The following is an 18,615-nucleotide window of genomic DNA, read 5'->3' on the forward strand; positions in this document are numbered from 1 at the left end:
CGGAGAAGGACGTGGCAGTGCTGGTGGACAACCAGTTGAGCATGAGCCAGCAGGGTGCCCCTGTGGCCAAGAAGGCCAATGGGATCCTGGGTTGCCAGCAGGTGGAGGGAGGTGATCCTGCCCCTCTCCTCAGCCCTGGGGAGGCCTCACCTGGAGTCCTGTGTCCAGTGCTGGGCTCCCCAGTCCAAGAGAGACATGGCACTACTGGAGAGAGCCCAGCAGAGGCCTACCGAAATGATGAAGGGGCTGGAGCACCTCTCCTATGACAAAAGGCTGCGAGAGCTGGGCCTGTTTAGCCTGGAGAAGAAAAGACTGAGAAGGGATCTGATCAGTGTGTATAAGGGTCTGAAGGGAGGGTGTCAAGAGGACAGGGCCAGACTCTTCTCCGTGGTGCCCAGTGATGAGAGGCAATGGGCACAAGCTGAAACACAGGCCGTTCCATCTGGACGTGAGGAAAAACTCGTTTCCTGTGAGGGTGACTGAGCACTGGCACAGGTTGCGCAGAGAGGTAGTGGAGTCTCCTTCCCTGGAGATATTCAAAAGCCGTCTGGACGCGATCCCAGGCAACATGCTTTAGGTGACCCTGCTTGAGCAGGGAGGTTGGACTGGATGTTCTCCAGAGGTCCCTTCCAACCTCAACCGTTCTCTGATTCTCATGAATAAGCAACAGGTCCAATCTATTTGATATTTCTTTGTGAAGAAACCACTTTAGACTTTTACAGAATTGTCACATGCCTTTGGATTTATGCTTATACTTTTTAAAAATGTCATGACTAGAACTGAGAAGAATATTCCAGCTAGGAAAATATAATTTATTTATACACTGGCACTGTAATCTCTTCCATTACACAATCACATTTTTTTCTTGCCAGGTCTTGTCTGCCCTCTTGTCCCATTTCTGCCATTAGGCACATATTAGTGTTAGACAGCTCATTTCTCAGCCTGAACATTTCTACAGGTTTCAAAGGTCTTCAGCTATCTCTAGTCTTGACTGATTTTGAATAATGTGTGTCACCACTTAACCTTTGCATAAGCTTTGCCAGTTCTGAAAAGCAAACAAACAAAACTGTAAAGTCAATTGTAGGATTCTTAAGACACTCTGCTGCTCACTATCTCGTAGCACTTTTCTTGTAAGGAAAATACTGTTTAAATTATATCATATTTCTTCAAAGTTTGTAATATTTTTTCCAAAGACACAGTCTTTGGCAAAATGAAGGCTATAACTCCTGCATGTGATTTAAAGGATAAACAAAAGGGAAAAAAATCTGCTGGTTCAATAAGGTAATTCTGCCAGAAGAAAACCATAGCTAATGTTAGATTAGTGTCAAAGCCTCCCTGTGCTACTTGCACCTTCCTTTCCAATGAGACTACCTTTCATAGTGGGTTGCTGAGCTCCCTCCATCAGTCTACCTTCCACTTTAACTCTTCATTTTTGAGCAATGCTTCCTCTTCCTGCCTGTAGTAATGCAATGGCAAATACATAAATCATATGGAGTAGGAATCTTCAATTGTTTGAGTAATTGCAGTCTGAAGTTAACATGAAATCCCTATTCAGGGATTCAGGATTCATCTTTCACGGCAGCTTCTGCTAAGAGTTTCTCTCAGTGTCAGCCTGGAACTATTCTCAGTGTGTTCATTTACAAAAAAAAAAAATCTATGTTTTGTTCACAGATGAATATTTACTCAGGTTTGAAAACTATAATGTATATCTTCCTAAACGCTGCAATGTTATTGTCAACTGATTCATGCAAAAAGTATCTATTGAGGATTATTTATATTTCAAGAGTTCTTGTAGGTAAGTTCATCTGTTTAGATTTACTGAAAGTCTTACTATACAATGAAAGCCAAATCGATGTTAAGTACATAGGACATAACAATATCAACCATGGTTAGTGAGTAAAATCACCATATGACAAAATGAAAGCTTTTCTAATTCTAATTCAAGCCAGGAAGAAAGCACCAATCTCTCAAGACGACCTTTCACACTGTCATGTTTAACAACAATGCTGTTAGATACTTTATATATATATGTCACAGCTACCCATAAAGAATTTATATATCTCTTTACTTATTACTGTTTAGCATATAGTGTTAAATATGTGTATATATGCATCCAGAAAATAATAAGCACATCTTGTATTCAAAATTTAAGGTAGGGCCCTTGGGTCACTAGAATCTGCATTATTAAGAGCTGATACTTGAAATGAAGCACCACACTAAATCATCTGGAAAGACAATATTCAACAACTATTAAAACTGCATCCAGCATTTAATAGTGGATTAAGAAACCTAATTTTGTTCACTCACATTCAGAAGAAAATTGATCTTGACATTTTATAGAGTTTTATTTTAGTATAATCCATATTTAAAGACAAGATGGAAAAACAAACTTTTGGTGAGCTCTAAATTGAAGCATATACTTTAATTTACTGAAATGAAATGTTATCCTGAAATAACCACGGAATAATTATTTTTTTAGATCAATTTCTTGTTTTGTTGTAAAATAGAGGCTGACTTCATTTTCCACGATTGAACTGTGAAAATGGTTACATTAAACTGCAGTTAACCTCAATGTTAAACAAGCATTTGTTTGTGCACTGGCCTACAATTTGCATGCTTTCTGATAGACACTGCCAGGACAAAATCGAAATAACAGAAATGAGGATTGTTTTAGCAATATTTCCTTCACAACCAAAATTGTTACTATCTCGGTAATAGAGATTATAATAATATAAATTACTGTATTTGGCTTTATAAGTAGAAAGATCATATCATGGAATGTTGGAATTTCTTGTTTTGAAGAAAATCTTACTCTTCAGAAACTCTTCAGAAAAAGCATGTAATATCTGTAACTTTCTATTTGACCTTTCTGATCTAGTCATGGTTCCCATTAACCCAGAGTGAACATAATATCTGCCACCTTTATTTTATAAGAAATATCTAAACATGCCAAATGTTGTAGTTCTTCTACTTGAAAATTAAGTGAAGAAAAAGGAGTTATATTTTATCTCAAAAATGTTCATGCAGAGATATCGTAAGGAATATGATGAATTTGTCGTGGGTTAAAAATCTGTATCCAAGATTGATTAGTTCTATGAAAAGATTTCTCTATCTCAAAATGAAATCACAGGCTTCATGCAGAGTTCGGTGGATAATGCAGTGAAGTTCTTTTTTATGGTTTACAGCTACATCTATGCAGCAAATTGAATTATAGCAAAGATTTTTTTCCAGCTTTAACATTCACTATTACATTTATCTTTCCCAAACGTGAATTCCACAGCTGATAAGAAAACAGTGTGACTTCAGCGAAAGTCTGATGTTCAGAGATAACAGATCCAGTGAAACATGTATTTCAGTTCCACACAGCACCACACACTACTGGTTATGCGTTTAAGTAAAGCTGAACTCCCATTCCAAATAATGTCTGTCAAAAGTCATTGTGTTGGGAGCATGCCTGGAGGCATACACGTTTCTTGTAGTTTCAGACCACTAGGTCCCATGTGCTGAACATGAGACTTACTCTATTGCCTCCCACCCCAAATCCTTGCTCTGTTGTCTGCATCTCCCTGTTTGTGGTGCGGTGCCACTGCCTCTTGCTTACTCCTCCTTTTCCTCGTTCCAGGACACTGTCACTGCTGCCATGTCAGCTGTGGCGTTCAAGGGCACTTGTTGCCATCCCCGTGTGTGCATCTGGCCCCACACCTTTGTCACAATCCCCAATATATTTGTCCCAAATGTTAGCTTTTAAGTAGCTTGAGATGTTTGCAGTTCTTTAGCATGTACTCAAAACTGAATGTCTTAAGAGTTTAAATACAGAAACAATGGAACTAAGTGAGATTAGGCCTGCAGTTCACTGGATTTCTAATGAATGTATAGCTATTTTTAGCAAGATCAGAATATATGCTCTTCAGGTTAATAACAAACATTAATACTTGTTAAGGGGAATAGAAACGTTGGAATTTTGCTGTGTTTCTTACCAACTTTTCTGGCTGGCTCTCTGTAATTAGCGAGTGATGGAAAATCATAGCAAGCCAATGGCACTGTAACAATTTCCTCTACAGCAATAGGCTTCTATTTGACATCCTGATTTGAAAGCAGTAATATTTTGTAACCAAAACATTGTCTGAAGAGCAAAAACTTATGTGTAAATATAAGAGAAACTGAAATCTACTGGTTTCCTAACTTGGTTGTTACTCTTATGAAACATTCTTCAAAAAAAAAAAAAAAAAAGAAAGAAAAGAAGAAAATAAATGGTTAAAGAGAACTGTGTGTAAGATACTGTGAAGTAATTTGATGTTAATATAACACTAAAACCTGAAGAGACAAGGGCCAGAACTGAAAATCTGGATCTTATCTAGTGAAAATGTAGGTCCAGTTCAAAATCTGTACCTTTTAAATATATCCATAGTGAGACTGGAATAATATAAACTCTTAAATTCTCCAGTTCTCTCACAACACCCTTTGATTTTTCTTCCTAATATTTGGATTAAAATAATGTAAAAAGAATAGGTTCTCTTTTACAGGGAAATTGCTATATTCAAAAAACAAAATGAAACATGATTATGGAGACATAAAAGTGAATAGACATGCAGCAAGCCAAAAGAGGCAATCAAAGAGGAAACAGGAGGACAGGAAAGATCCCTATAAATTTGATGCTTATCAGATAACATTAGGAAATGCTAAGGGGTTGATCAGCCATAGCACAAGAAAATAGCACTATTGTGAGGGCTAGTGAAGAAAGTAAACTAAAAAAAGCCAACAACAATCTAACTGTCAAAGGAGAATCTAACGGATACTGAAATCTGCAGACAAAATAGATTTGCATCGATTTATAAAGAATAAATCTCTAAAGATACACATTATAGTTAAATAGCACACAGGTTAAAATCACAAGTCATAAGGTACTACAGGTATAAAGGTATTTCTGAGCACACAAAAAGGAATGATGCAGAAATAATTCCCACAAGTTAAAGCAAAACAAAGAAATATAAAAACAGAAATGAGAATGGGGTGTCTCTAGCCTGCACTAAAATCTGAGCGGGACTTTTTTTCAGAAGTGTGAACTTGGACCTACATGTCTAAGTTCTGTATAACTTTAGCCTCCAGTGTTTGACTCTTTTATTGGATTTGGCTATTTTACCCAACTCTCAACAGCTGCCAGAAGTTTCTGCATATTATATTTTTTGCCTTGGTTTTTTGTTTTACAAATTTGAAGGTATTTATTATCATTTCCTGCTGTGGCTGCAGGCTGCTGCGCTGATACACCATTGATGAATGAAATCAAAACATGAGGATGTTTTGTGACTTGCATAAATCACATTTTGTGCACATAATAGAAACTGTTTCTCTAACATAAGCTGTTGCATCTTCTGTGTGTGTGTTCCTACTTCTAAACCGGTCAACAGCACGTATAGCACATTGTAGAGTCTGAAAGCTTTTCGGTTTGAGGCATCCAGAAACTCTAAGCCTTAGCTGGCTCCATGAGCGACTCAGGCTGTGAAATTCACTGGAAAGTGCCAAAACGAAGCATGTGTTGTTTGACCTACTTCAAAGAGACGGGGGATCCCAGTAACATGTATACATCACATGGCAGAGATCCCAGGGGCTACTTGATGAATGAGCTACAAGCAGGTGTGGTGAGGACCCTCTAGTAGCCCTGTACGCAAATCCCAGCTCCCTCGTAGAAATGCTTTCCCCTGTCCAGGGCTGGGAGCCATAGCTGAGGTAACACACAAAGAACTCCTTTCTTTCTTCCATTTTGGATACTCACTAATGACTCCGTGTAACTGGGAAATTCATAATGACTTTCTTAAGAACTTAGTGGAACAAGAAGTTAGGTCAGATTTGGGGCTGTGTGGAGACATACACATTGAACAAACTGCTAAATGGCCTGTGCTACTGGCTTTCCTGTACCATCTCCAGGGCCATCTGACTACAGCCTGATCTCTCATAAGGGATTTGTGCTCCTTATACCGCCTGGAAAATGAGTGAGTGTTTTAGGTATAACGCTGTCAACTACAAACAAGGCTTTTATGTATATTAGCCACCTGGCCAGAGAAGAAAATTCAGCTACCTTTGGGATACATTTGCCGAGCACATGCAGATAAATTGTACGTAGGCAGCAACAATGACCAGATTAGTCCATGCAAATTGAGCTGCACATGTGCAGTCAGTTCAGCATATCTGGACATGATAAGAATTGCGGTAAATGCATGGATCGACTGTAAAGTGTCGAACAGCATGTGCAAAGTGTCCTGCATCTGGCTTGCTCCATATGCATAATTAATCTGCAGGCTCTCAGGGATCCGGAGCTGTGTCTGGGTACTATGGAGGTCAGTTGCCTATAGTGCATATTCAGAGTCCCATGTTTACAGGCCCAAGCAGAAGAAATTCCTAGTGAAACTGTTTGGTCTGTTTGGTTTGCTGAGTCTTACAAGGCAGGCAAATAATTAATCCCCTGCTCGGATTTTGCTTGTCTCTTCATGTTGCTTTTATGCATTTATACTTGTACATTGATACCAATGTATAAACAACCAATCCCCATACCCACTCTGTACTCTCTGTGTTACCTCAGCACTTGTGTACTCCCCACCTCTCTATTCCTCTGAGTAGATGCTTTGTAGATGCTTAACATGTTTAATATGTCTGTTCCTTACAGAGCACAGACTGCAGGCAGAGACAGTTCTGAAGAGGAGATACAGATTTAGCTGAAGCTAAGTAAATAAGACTTTGTACAGCGCCCTGAAAAGCTCACAAACTGCAGACAGCAATGGGAGCTGTTGTCATAAAGCAAGCTTTAGGGGACAGGGTGGGGATCAGGAACTCAATGAGCAAGTATCAAGTTAAGTCACATTTCTGACCAAAGGGAGAGAGGGGTTTCCAAACCTCACGTTAGGAAACAGGGAGGTGTTGTATTTGGAAGGCATGTGTAGTGTCAGCAAGGAAAGTGGCCTTTCCTTCTTGAAGAGGAGCAATCCGTGGGACTAGAGTACCGAGCATGAGAAAACGGTAGGGAATAGGGCAGAAAATGTTTGACCAAGGAAGGCAGGGTTGGAAAGACCTATGCTAGAATGGAATAGGAAAGGGGCAAAGTGGAGTTTTAAAAGGAACAGAGTCAAAAAGGGAATTAGATCATAAAAAAGGGCAAAAATAAGTTTCTCTCCTTCCATCTGCTGAAGTTTGTTGTCTTTTACTGAAAAATCAAATGCTTTGAAAAACAAGAGGTTTCCTGTTTTCAGACTGAAAACCAAAAACAATCCTGGAGACTGTTTGTTTAGAAATGCTGTATCCATGTCTCTGCTGCTTCATTATCTTCTATGATCCCGCTGGACTATATCTCCCACAGTGTACAACTGTGGCTCACCAGAGGCTCATAAATCCATTAGGCCTGTAACAAGAGAAGCAAGTGGAGTTCTTGAGTAGCTTTCCTTTTGGAGAACTGTAGGCAAACATCCTGGTGAGTTTTCAGAGATGCTTGATATGCTTATGGTTATGACCATGATGTTATAGCATGTTCATTGCAGTGGTAGATTTCTGGACTTGGAGCATTTTCCTGGACTCAGAAAGTACTTTCAGACCTAGATGCTAATGATTTATGAGCACACACAGTATTAAGTGAAATGCCGTCAGACTCACAGAGGGACTAAGGTCATGAGAAACTAGAAATTAAAAAAAAAAATAGCCTCCCTTACGGATTATTTTAAAATAGAAAAATTTTAGTCTTTAGAAAAATGTTGGGCCTTGCTCTTTTTGTAGGAAACTCGCAAGGTATTGGGGGAAAAATCTGATATTTCTAAATGTGCTCATATTGTCTTCTGAGTCAGAAGACATGTAAAAAGAAAGGAATCCTCTGATCACATCCTTTTCTCCTCATTTCTGGATAAAGAATATTTTTAATTTTAAGAAGAGGAAGCAAGAATAAGAATATGACACTGAAAACAATGGAAATAAGGTAATGTAAATATTATTCTGGACTCTATCAACAGTGACATGTTTCATCACTTGACTCATTCATTTGAATCCCATGCAGTTGAGCATACTAAAGACTCCTTTACAGCTGATAGAAGGGATCTCACTTTGACATCACTGAAATGCACGAAATCCTAAGGTCAGCATAAAATCTAAATCAAATATATCTTTAAATAGAAATGTACTACTGAAATATAGATTGCCCAGGTTAGGTTTAGTTTCATCAAAATCGCTACAATAGGCCCTTGCAAGAAGAGCGAGCCTAGGACATCCTGCAAGAGACAATGAGGCACAACGCTACATTTACTCAGTAAATTAAGAAAGTTTCCTTGGAAAAGACAATGTTTCTGAATAAGTGGGACTGGTTAAACACAATGCCCCCAAGAATGGCAGGGGTATAGGTCAAAATTTACCAAGGTAATATTTCTGAGAGTCATTGCTAATGACAACTAACAACTTTTAACTATTTTCTGGGCTTTGTGTCAGAAAAGCTTCTTAGCTCTCAGTTATAGCAAACAAATAGATGAAAGTTAGCTTTTTGTTGCTTTCTTAATCCGTGAGTATCTTTCTGTAAGCGTCCAGCACTTGAAAGAATGTGCTACTGCTAGTGAGAGACTCAAATCTCAAGTCTGGGCTTTGCTAAGAGGACTTCCTTTATCTAGAGCTTTTGCACAGGACAAAGCGCTCTTCAGAGCAACCTCTGATCACAGAGTCAGCTCTGTAAAAGCTGGGCATATTTCAGCTACTGGGCTACTATCCTGTCAAGTGCTATCTAGCCTCATGGCTGGAATACAATCACAAAATTTTGAATACTTCCAGTTCTTCTTTTTCTAAGTGCCTTTTTCTGGTATGAATCCTAAGGTTGTATAAAAAAAAGGAAGGAGGAGAAAAGCCATATCATGTCCATGGATTCTTGAACTTGCAAAATGTAAAATCACTTTGTTAATTGCAGGAGGAGGCTAAAGCAAATTCTCCCTATGGGGCTGGATTGTTTTTTTTTAACACCCGCGTCTCAGCATATATAAGTGACAACATACAATTAAGCTCTTGTTGCTCAATTTGCCAGTTTGCTTACTATGTGGTGTTGCATGCCAAATAGAGATGCTAAGGAGTTCATTATTTCAAAATTCCCATCAAAGGAAATAGGAAAATATTGGTCAAGTGTATTACAGGTAAGGAGGTACTTTAGTATAAATTGTGAATGAGGAAATCTAGATACTGGTATTATGTTGTGCTAGGAGAGCCAACTAGAACCAGAAAAAAAATAGTACGTGGAATAAAGCCTATTCTTTTCCCATCCTTTCCCCCATTTGCAGTGCACTTCTGTGAAATTTGTATGAGTTTATCCTTTTAAAATCGTTTCTTACCATTACATAGGTATTTTTCTCTCCAGATAAAACTAATCCATTGAGTGGCATTTCAACAGCCCTTGTGCAGATGTTTCTAGTTTTAAATGGAGCCTGTAGGCTGAAAACTGATTCAGTGAAATTTCTTTCATCCTAGAAGCGAAGTTAATGTGTCTATTATAGCACTCATTTTACATTCAGTCACTTTAATTTTCATAGCATTTGTATCCCCCTTGTAAAAGTAGTCTCATATTTTAAAATGTTAAAATTTACTAACAATTCACTTGGACATATTCGATGAAAATTTTTGCTTGGCATTTGTGGAGCTGCTCACAATGTAAAGTCTATCTTCACATTATGGAGCATGGACTTCTAAAACCAAGACATACTTTTCAACTATGACAGCAATTTATCAGTGTTTTTAAAGAAGCAGCAAGTACAACTTGCAGCTCTTCATCAGGTTGTACAGTTTTTCAGGCAGGGGTATCCTGAAAACTTCTAAAATTTATTAGGGAAAAATGCCCCTTTTTCTTCTGGGTTGGCCAAACATTAGCGGCATTTCTGTGAGCTTCACATGCCCCAAAGTGTCGATGTCCTGGATTCCCATAACTAGAAACAGCTCAGACATGAGTAACACACTGCCAAGCAGCTTTCCAGTCCGTAAGCTTACAGAAACAACTGCCTCACCTAGCAGCACTGCATACTTTTGTCCAAACATTACTTTTAGAAAATATAAAGGAGCATGGTAATTTTTGGCAGGCTTTTTCCAGACATAGTACTGCTGTCAGATGCAGACTGTGGGAGTTTTCAGAGCAAAAATTAGGCAGCTTGCAAGATGCATGGCAAAACGCCCAATGATGGTGTGCAGTCCTCCATCATTTTAAGAAAGGAATTTTTTTTCTAGCTCTCAAAGTTGGAATTAAAAGAAGTTTCATGAATACATTGGAAAATATATTTGAATTTTGTTCATTTAATTTCAGAAGTAAGGATTCAAATAGTAAAAAACGCTATCACTTTATAAAACAGCAATCTGTGGTACAGATACACTATTCTGTTATCCATTTTAGAGCAGCAATCTGATGCATCTGTGTTAAACCCGTCTGTATTTGTTTCCTTGTCTTCATTGGAATCTGGCACAGGACAGCAGGTCACAGGAAAACCTAACAAAACTGAAGGGAAACATCCCTACACTGAGTGCAAGCAGAGTTACAGCTGTGTAAAGATGAGCTTTAAGCCACCTGAGCAACTTAGACAGCAATGTATGTCTTAAATGCACTGCAAGACCTTGCCAGAAATCTGTACACTTGAGGACTATGTAGCCTTCCTGGGCCCATAAATATAGTTGTAGCCACCGCGTGAGTAGCACCAACTGTAGAACCGACATCTGTCATTATACTGCAGTTTTATTCAACCCTGGATAAGTGTTGTTCATGCGCTGACCGTTTCTGATATTTTACTTTAATCTTTGTTTGGCTTTCTTGAAGTTTAGCACTGTGAGTTGAAATTTCTTTCTTCTGCTATTCACATTATAAATATGCCCTAAAAATGGCACCACTGGCAACATGCCTGCGTGGAAAGAACATAAATTATACAAAACAAGAACTTAGTAAGGTTGTAATATCTATCCTCTCATTCTCTGCTAGAGAAAGAATTAAGGGGTCTTGTCGTATCTAAACAGTACAAAGGTTTTTCCCAATCAATTTTGGCTGGAGATTCATGATTACAGACAAAAGGTAAGCATTTTAAAATGTTTAATACAAAATCTATAGGTTTTGTTTGTTTGCAAACCATAGAATGAGGACTTTCAAAGTTCATAGAGCAAACGTTAACAAAGTCTTGGTATCAGATGTCAGTCAGGTGAGTTTCTTAAACTCTGCTGAATCCTAAGGGCTGCAAAGCTGAGGTAATGCAGGAGTCTCCAGGCGAGGGAGGGTTTCGCTGCTGCTGTTTCCATACAAAGGGTGGGTCAAAAGTACATAGTTAATAACTGTAAATTTCAGTGGTTCTTTGAACTGGAAGTTGTAATCTAAACAGACATTTATAATGATTTATAACAACAAAAACCTTCATTAGAGATGCATTGAATTCCTGGCTCCTACATCTGAGAGCTGAAAATGAGGTGTTCTGTAACAGTTTAATTTTGTCTCCAAATAACAATGCAAAATGGAAATATCTACATGTCAAAGGAGACAAGATAATTGAATACTTTCTAAAAATAAAAGAAATCCAATAAGGTTGGTCCATGGGATTTATTTTTGTCCCCATTTAGGATCCTCGTCCTGCAAACTTTTGGATGAATTCGCCTACCTGTTCAGACCGTCATGGGACTTACTGACTCGCATAGGTGGTATGCTTGGATCTGGCTGTTAACCCTCACTTGAGCATGTATTACACTCTGTATATACTCCAGCAGTTTAATTTGCTGGGAGGGAAATGTGTTTTGGAGGGAAAGGTTTGGCTGGTTTTGATTTGTCGTGATAGCCTGGAAAAGAAATGAATTAATCTACAAAGACTCAATGTACTCCATCTTGTTCCCTAGTTTAATAGTTCATGGTTTAGCACTCCACTGAGGAGGGAAGATGTGTGAAATCTTGCAGACTCACAACTTAATGAAAGAAACATTTTCGTATGTCCCCAAGAGAGCTAGAAGGGCATTGCAGCCACCGTATCCTTTCCCACTTCACATTCACCTTTGGAGGGGTATTATGCCAACAGGGAACACAGTCAGGACACTCTGTAGTTGGCATGAATTTCATGGCCTGCTTTCACCTTTCCCTGACCAGGCCATTTCAAGACATTTTCTCTCACGCTGATCTCACACCTGAGCTTGTTCCTTTTCTTTTTGGTCCTTTCCTAGAAGCAGAGATCACAGTTTTAGAGTCATTTAAGTGCTTGAAGTTGTATTCTGTCCCTAGAGAGGCTTTCAACTAAGGTTGGTACCTTTATTTCATTTCAGAATGTACTGGGTAACTATTTTCCTCTGTTTAGCTGCTAAATACTCTTGAAAATCTGCTTCTACACCTATATTTGCAGCTGTGCTTATGTCATTTTTAAAACCATCCTCCAGTGTGTAACCAGCATCTATATGCTAGATAAGTACGGAAATTATGAAAAAATGCCAGAGGTGATAAGGATTTCTCCAGTGAAACTTTTCAGCTTTGAATTTGTTTAGAGATTGCTCCGAAAGCCTCCTAGTTCAAACCACGGCTCCCAGGATTTTTAGGATGCTCAGTCCTTGGCCCTATGAAACTCCTCAAGCTGTCTCCAATCCAGAGGACCACTCCACACAGTGCCCTGACTCTAGGACACTCCTTCAGTAGTGAATCAGCTGGCTGCTTGCAAGTTTTTTGGTGATTAAAAAAAAAGGAACCAGAGCATTTTTCCAAACCCTTTTTTTTTTTAACTTTCTTTCTGTAGGAATGTGAACAACTTTTATTCTGGTTTAAACTTCAAATTTTCAGCAAAACAGAATTTGAGGCTCTAATCAGCTGTAAATAGAATATTTTGAGTGGACTATTTTAATATTTAATACGGAAAGTCACCCAGGTAGATACCCAGTGGATTTAATATGCGGAAAAAAGACTAATAAGAAGGATATATTTTGTAGTTGCCCCCTCCTGTACCCAGAAGAGACTTATCTGTTTTTATGTTCTTATTTTGTCTGTATCGTTGACCGTTACATTTTCTTGGTCATACTGTAGCTAAAAACTGTTGTTCTATTTTTTCAGCAGTAATAAGCACTTACATCTTCCATACTTTTCACTCTTCAGTGCCAAAAGTCAGCACAACATCTCTTAGGTTTGAATTCTGAGGAACCACAAAGTCAGATCAAAGCCTGTGTGCAGAATAGGTATGTTTTATCTCTGGTAAATAGCTGTTTTGAAATGACATTTCCATCTTTCAGATTTATATGGTCATAAAGTCAAGTGCAGTATTGTAGACTTTTACTTAATTGCTTTTGCAACATGCTTTACTACAGGTCTTAAATCAGTGTGCAGAAATCATCCTTTTAATAAAGAAGTTATGGTGCTGCGTCCAGGCTAATCTGTTTTGGAAATCCACAACTTTTTTTCTTTATTTGTTTTACTGTCAGTCAGAGAATGAATCTGTATATAAGCAAGTCATCCATGAAATTCCATGCATAGGTGTTGTAAGTCTGAGGCCTTTGAATCTTCATATTTGAACAATTCACGGCTCAGACATCAGACTTGATTGAGCACAGATGTATATGATATCACTAAGTTCTTTGAAAGGTTGAGTATATTATTGCAGTATTAACATTGAATATGTTTCTATTTAATATATGCTCCTGAGACCAAATTCCCTGTGTTATGTGTGATGCTTTTTGCAGATAAGTACAAGTTAAGAGAGTTCTGCCAGCAGTTAAAGTCTGACTCAGCCCCAAAGCCAACAAATGAAATTAATATAATTAGACAATTTGTTATGGATGCTAATACTTTGCAAGAGTTCAAAAAGAGATCAAATTAATTTGTGGAAGAAGACGAATTCAGGGCTATTAACTATAAAGCACAGGAAATCCCTGATGGAGAAGAAAGTGTATTCTACTATATGTTCCCTGTTTGTATACTCTTTTCTGTGCATCTGTTACTATCACTGATGTGAAAAGGAAATATTAGATCATCTTTAGTCTGATCCATTCTGGCTGTTCTCATCTATATTTTGAAGAAAGCAATGGCAATTCGATTTTTAGCTGCATAAAAATATTGTCAGTAAATGAATAAACCTTCTGACATAATGCAAACCACTAAAGGAATCTTAGGAGCATATAATACTTAAAAGCACAGTTCTTGATACAATAGTGCTAATATTAAAATCAATAGTAAAAGTCCTATGGCTTTCAGTGAAGAAACAGTTCAGGTCAGTGTTTATTATTAATATTAACAAAAACAAAAATGTCACTACTGGAGAGACAATGTCAATACCTATCAGGGTCCCGCTTGCAATCTCCAAAAAAGTAATACTTATTATGTTGGGTAAGCCTTTTCTTCTTCTTCATCATTTCGGTATATGAAAGCAATGCAATTACAACATCCATAGCTGTCACATTCAATGTTTAATCAGTTGAAATTCCACACTGTCCTGCTCCCAAGATGTCTGAAAGGTTGCTTTCTCACTACAGTTAAATTTCAAATGTCACTAAAAAGTCAGAGCTCAGTCTTGCTTAAAGTGCTCTCACAACTCCTCATATATCAACGCTTCCTGAATTAACAACAAAAACAGATCCAGAGTTTCCTGTCAAGCAACTAAGGAAGCATTCTTGAATTCTTCTCCCTCCCTCTTCCTGTGCCGCTATTACCTGAGAAGGAGTGGACTTTATTTGGGGGCAGTCATACTCTTTACCACATCCTTTGACTACAGTTTATATTAAATTCCTTCCGTATCTCTCTAATGTCTGTTATAGCTTTATGCCACAGTCTCCTTATAGAAGGAAACTGAGTGTTGATAAAAGCAATACAATCAATCATTTATAATACCTGTACAGTCCAATATGGTTTTTCCAAATATGCCTTAATGGATGCATTTAAATCTAAGCACTGTTAAAGGTAATTAAAATATAATAAGTTAGGATTGTGAGTATATTTTTGTATATACAAAAACAATCATCATTAATTTGCTGTTCTGAAGAATTCATAGAGTTTTCAGAAATATTTAATGTCCAGAAGTTTAAAAATCCAGCTGCAATTTATCTGTGTTAACCAACCACTTGGGCTTGTAAATTCAACATTCATTAGAATCAGATCTTAAAGGTCTCCTGAAACTCCTACTCAGAAGTACTAGGAGATGCTATTCTGTATCTCAGTGATCATAAAAAATAACAGTTAATTTCTACGTCTTCTAACTGCAGGTAAGTCTGCAAATACAAATTCTAGCGCTCAAAAACTAGAAGACCATAAAAAGAACCCAAAATACAGTACCTTTTGAATCTATGTTTTTTAAAATGAATCTCATTATTTTGGAAGCTTGCCTGATATTCATGAATAGCTGAGAATGACAAAATCACAGGTCTGTCTGGATTTTGCAGATTAATATTATACCTATAGAGAGAAACGAAAGTGTGATTTAAATGTATACCAGTATAGTAAGCCTCGTTCAGGTAGTAATAGCTGTGAAGGTATAAAATGTGTTAACACAAACCACGAAGTGCAATAGAAGTGCACTTGCAGAATTTGAAATCTATTTGCTAGCACATGCCAAAGGTATGTTGCTCATTACTACTGCTCCCCACTAGATATGGTAATGCAAGAATGCCAGTACATGCTGTCCTCATCTTTGGTTTGTTTTACAGAAGAATACTGTATTATTCCTATAATTATTTTGATATAATAATTCATATATTAATTAAGTTCTTCTACTTCTTCTCCAGTCTGGATTAGGGAGCCTAGGACTGTGCACATACATGTACGTATGTGTGCATACAAACATCTTGATGGAGTTGTGGGGGGAAATCCTTCCAAAACTTAAAAATAACACACATGTGAGAGTGAAATTTCACTCAGATTTTTACGGTGAACTGGCTTTGAATTTTAATTCTAAATTAAAACTATGTAAAGATGATATTTATAAAACCATTCAACACTGCTAAGGAAAACACAAAACAGATCACCTTTTATAATCAATTGCACATGGGAGTAGATGCTGAAAACTCCTGAATAAAACAGCCACAGTTTGCTCCAGAGAAAATTAGAGAGATTTCAACAGTATATATTTATGAATCAGAATAATAACATAGCATTTTGTTCTTTTATGTTTTTAAATGTCTTAACACCATCCTCTTCATAATTCTCAGTGTGACATAAATTACATTCTTCAGAGGTCCTCTTTCCTGAGATAAACACAAACAGATGGTAGACTTAAGTCAGGAAAAGAGATTAGTCTTATGGAAGACACATTATGAAGACGCAAGTTACATTGTGCTTTTAGGGTGGGATTCAGCTAACTTTAGCCTTTCTACCTCCCCTCTAAATTGAGCTACAAGGTCAGGAATCTCTTCTCCCTGCGGATTTGCATCCAATACAGAGACGATGAATCACAGTTCAAAGGAGCATTTCTCTTATCACTGCCCAGAGAGGAGTCTGGGTGCCTTACTTGCTTACACCGAAAGAGAAACAAGATTACCATTTATTTTCTTCATGTCTAATATACAGAATAAAGCAATTCTAACTAAAACAGGCAGTGCTTATTAGTTAACGAAAAGGCAGCACTAAAAATAGTATGTCAATGCTAAAAATAAAAATCAAAGATCTCCTCAATCTACTATTTGTAGTTATCTAGGGCTAGTTAACTAATTAAGCTTTCCCATGCAGTTTAAATTGCTTTGGAAGTTCCACGGTTAAAGTTGTGTTGTGGTTTATAGCTCGAAGCAGAGCTTGCTTCTCAGGTGATAAGCACAAACATTTCTCATGAAGAAACTTTAAGTAAATACAGTTTGGGCACAGATCAGATTTTCTATGAAGCTAAAAGTAGTTCACACTGAATAGGTTAAACACAAAAGTACTTTTATCATGTTTTAAAACATTGCAGAGCTCCAGTTGAATGCCTGTTGTCTACGCCTGCCCTGCCAGCTGTGTTTGAGATCTGTCACGTGGAGCCTCTAGGTCATTTTAAATTGCTGCTTCTGTATGGGCAAGCTGCAGGCACTGGCTCATATGTGGCCTCTCAAGCTATTTGCTTAGGTCAGGTTAAACTTGGAATAATTGCTTATGACTTCCATCAAGTGTGAAAGTTACTGCTTCAGTTTGAGATCTAAAACGGTTTTGTGAGCTAAAAATTGTAACTGCTAATTTTTAAACATATTTGTTAGTTGAATAAAAGCCTTGATTTCACTCTCCTAAGTGAAATCTCTTCTAATTGCAGAAAACAGGCCTACAGACTTCTTCAGATTTCCAGATTCATTCAGTTTCACTTTAGGCAGGGCAAGAAACACATCTAACAGTAAACACTTAGAATGACTTCCTTGCTTCTCACTTGCTTGAGCAGTCTTTGGGTTTAGATGCAAATCCTCGAAGGATCTGCTTTCCTCCATGCTTCCCCTTCCTGCGGCTGTGTGCTTGATTTTCACATTGGTTTCCCTGCAATTAAGCTGTACCGTTCTGTTCAGCCTTAACAATGGTTAACAACTCATCGTCTGTCACCTTAAAACCTTCTTGATTTTCAGACTAGTATTCTTCCCCATTCCTCACTATCCTATTATGTAGGGTGTACCTACCTTATACGTAGGTAACACAATCAGGCTCAGTACAAACAGCACAGCAAGGGCCATACTCCTGTATCTCTTTGCTTCAAGACAAAAGTTTCAGCCACTTAACCAGAGGGTTGCACTTTACTTACTTCATCTCTGTGGCCTGATGAGTCTTCTGCTCTTTTATACACAACCAGAGACCTGCAGCACAGGAGAACAAAAGCCTCCTCAACTTTTCCTTGCTCTCCTTCAGGACAGGGTAAAGCTTGGTGGGTGAAGGCATTCACCATGAGTATGGAAGGGGTGGGTTTGAATGCTATTTGACAGAGCCCAAATTTTCCAAATCTTACACTAAGATTCTAAGTATTACCTACAAGATAAAATAAAGTAATGCTCCTCAGTATGTTTTCTGTTTGATTGGTTACTTGTTAAGAAATTACTTCTAGACAGATTTGGAAAGAGAACGTGGGAACTCCAGGAATGGGTTTAAGTTGGTGTATTGCAGGAAGCACAGAGCACAGGGAAAGTACTTAAATACTAGAGAAGAACAGCGCTGAAGACCCGCTCACCTTAAGTGCTTCTATTTTCTGTCATATTTTTTGAATCCTTTTCTTTTCCTACCCACTTTTCTTCTATCTATGCCATGAAGGATGCCTAAGTATTTTACTGGAGGCCTTGGTGAATTATGAACGTTCACCTTTGTTATGGTGTTCTGGTGCCTAAATCTACCTGGGCATCAAGCCCCAGCTGCATATGCTTCATTTGAAAAATGGAAATTTAGTGCTGAAATTGATTATTATAGGTTCATAAAAGTGCTGCCCCAGTACCTTAACATCTTCGTGCCTTAAGGACACAGCCATATAGAATCAGTGATATATGTCCCAAAGCCTATCATTTTCTATTTTTCTTCTGCATAAATATACTAGTAATGGTATTTTGCCACTGATGCTACAAAATGTCCCATAAAGTTAAATTAGAAAATTACCAGTTGGCTGAAAACTAATGTTTCCATTACAGATCATATTACTGTAAAAACTGATGTCTAAGGAAATTTTTCCATTAGCCTGCTTTAAGATTACAGTTGTAATAAGCCTACAGTTC

Source organism: Struthio camelus, chromosome 1, assembly GCF_040807025.1.
Source record: "Struthio camelus isolate bStrCam1 chromosome 1, bStrCam1.hap1, whole genome shotgun sequence".
Classification (NCBI taxonomy): domain Eukaryota; kingdom Metazoa; phylum Chordata; class Aves; order Struthioniformes; family Struthionidae; genus Struthio; species Struthio camelus.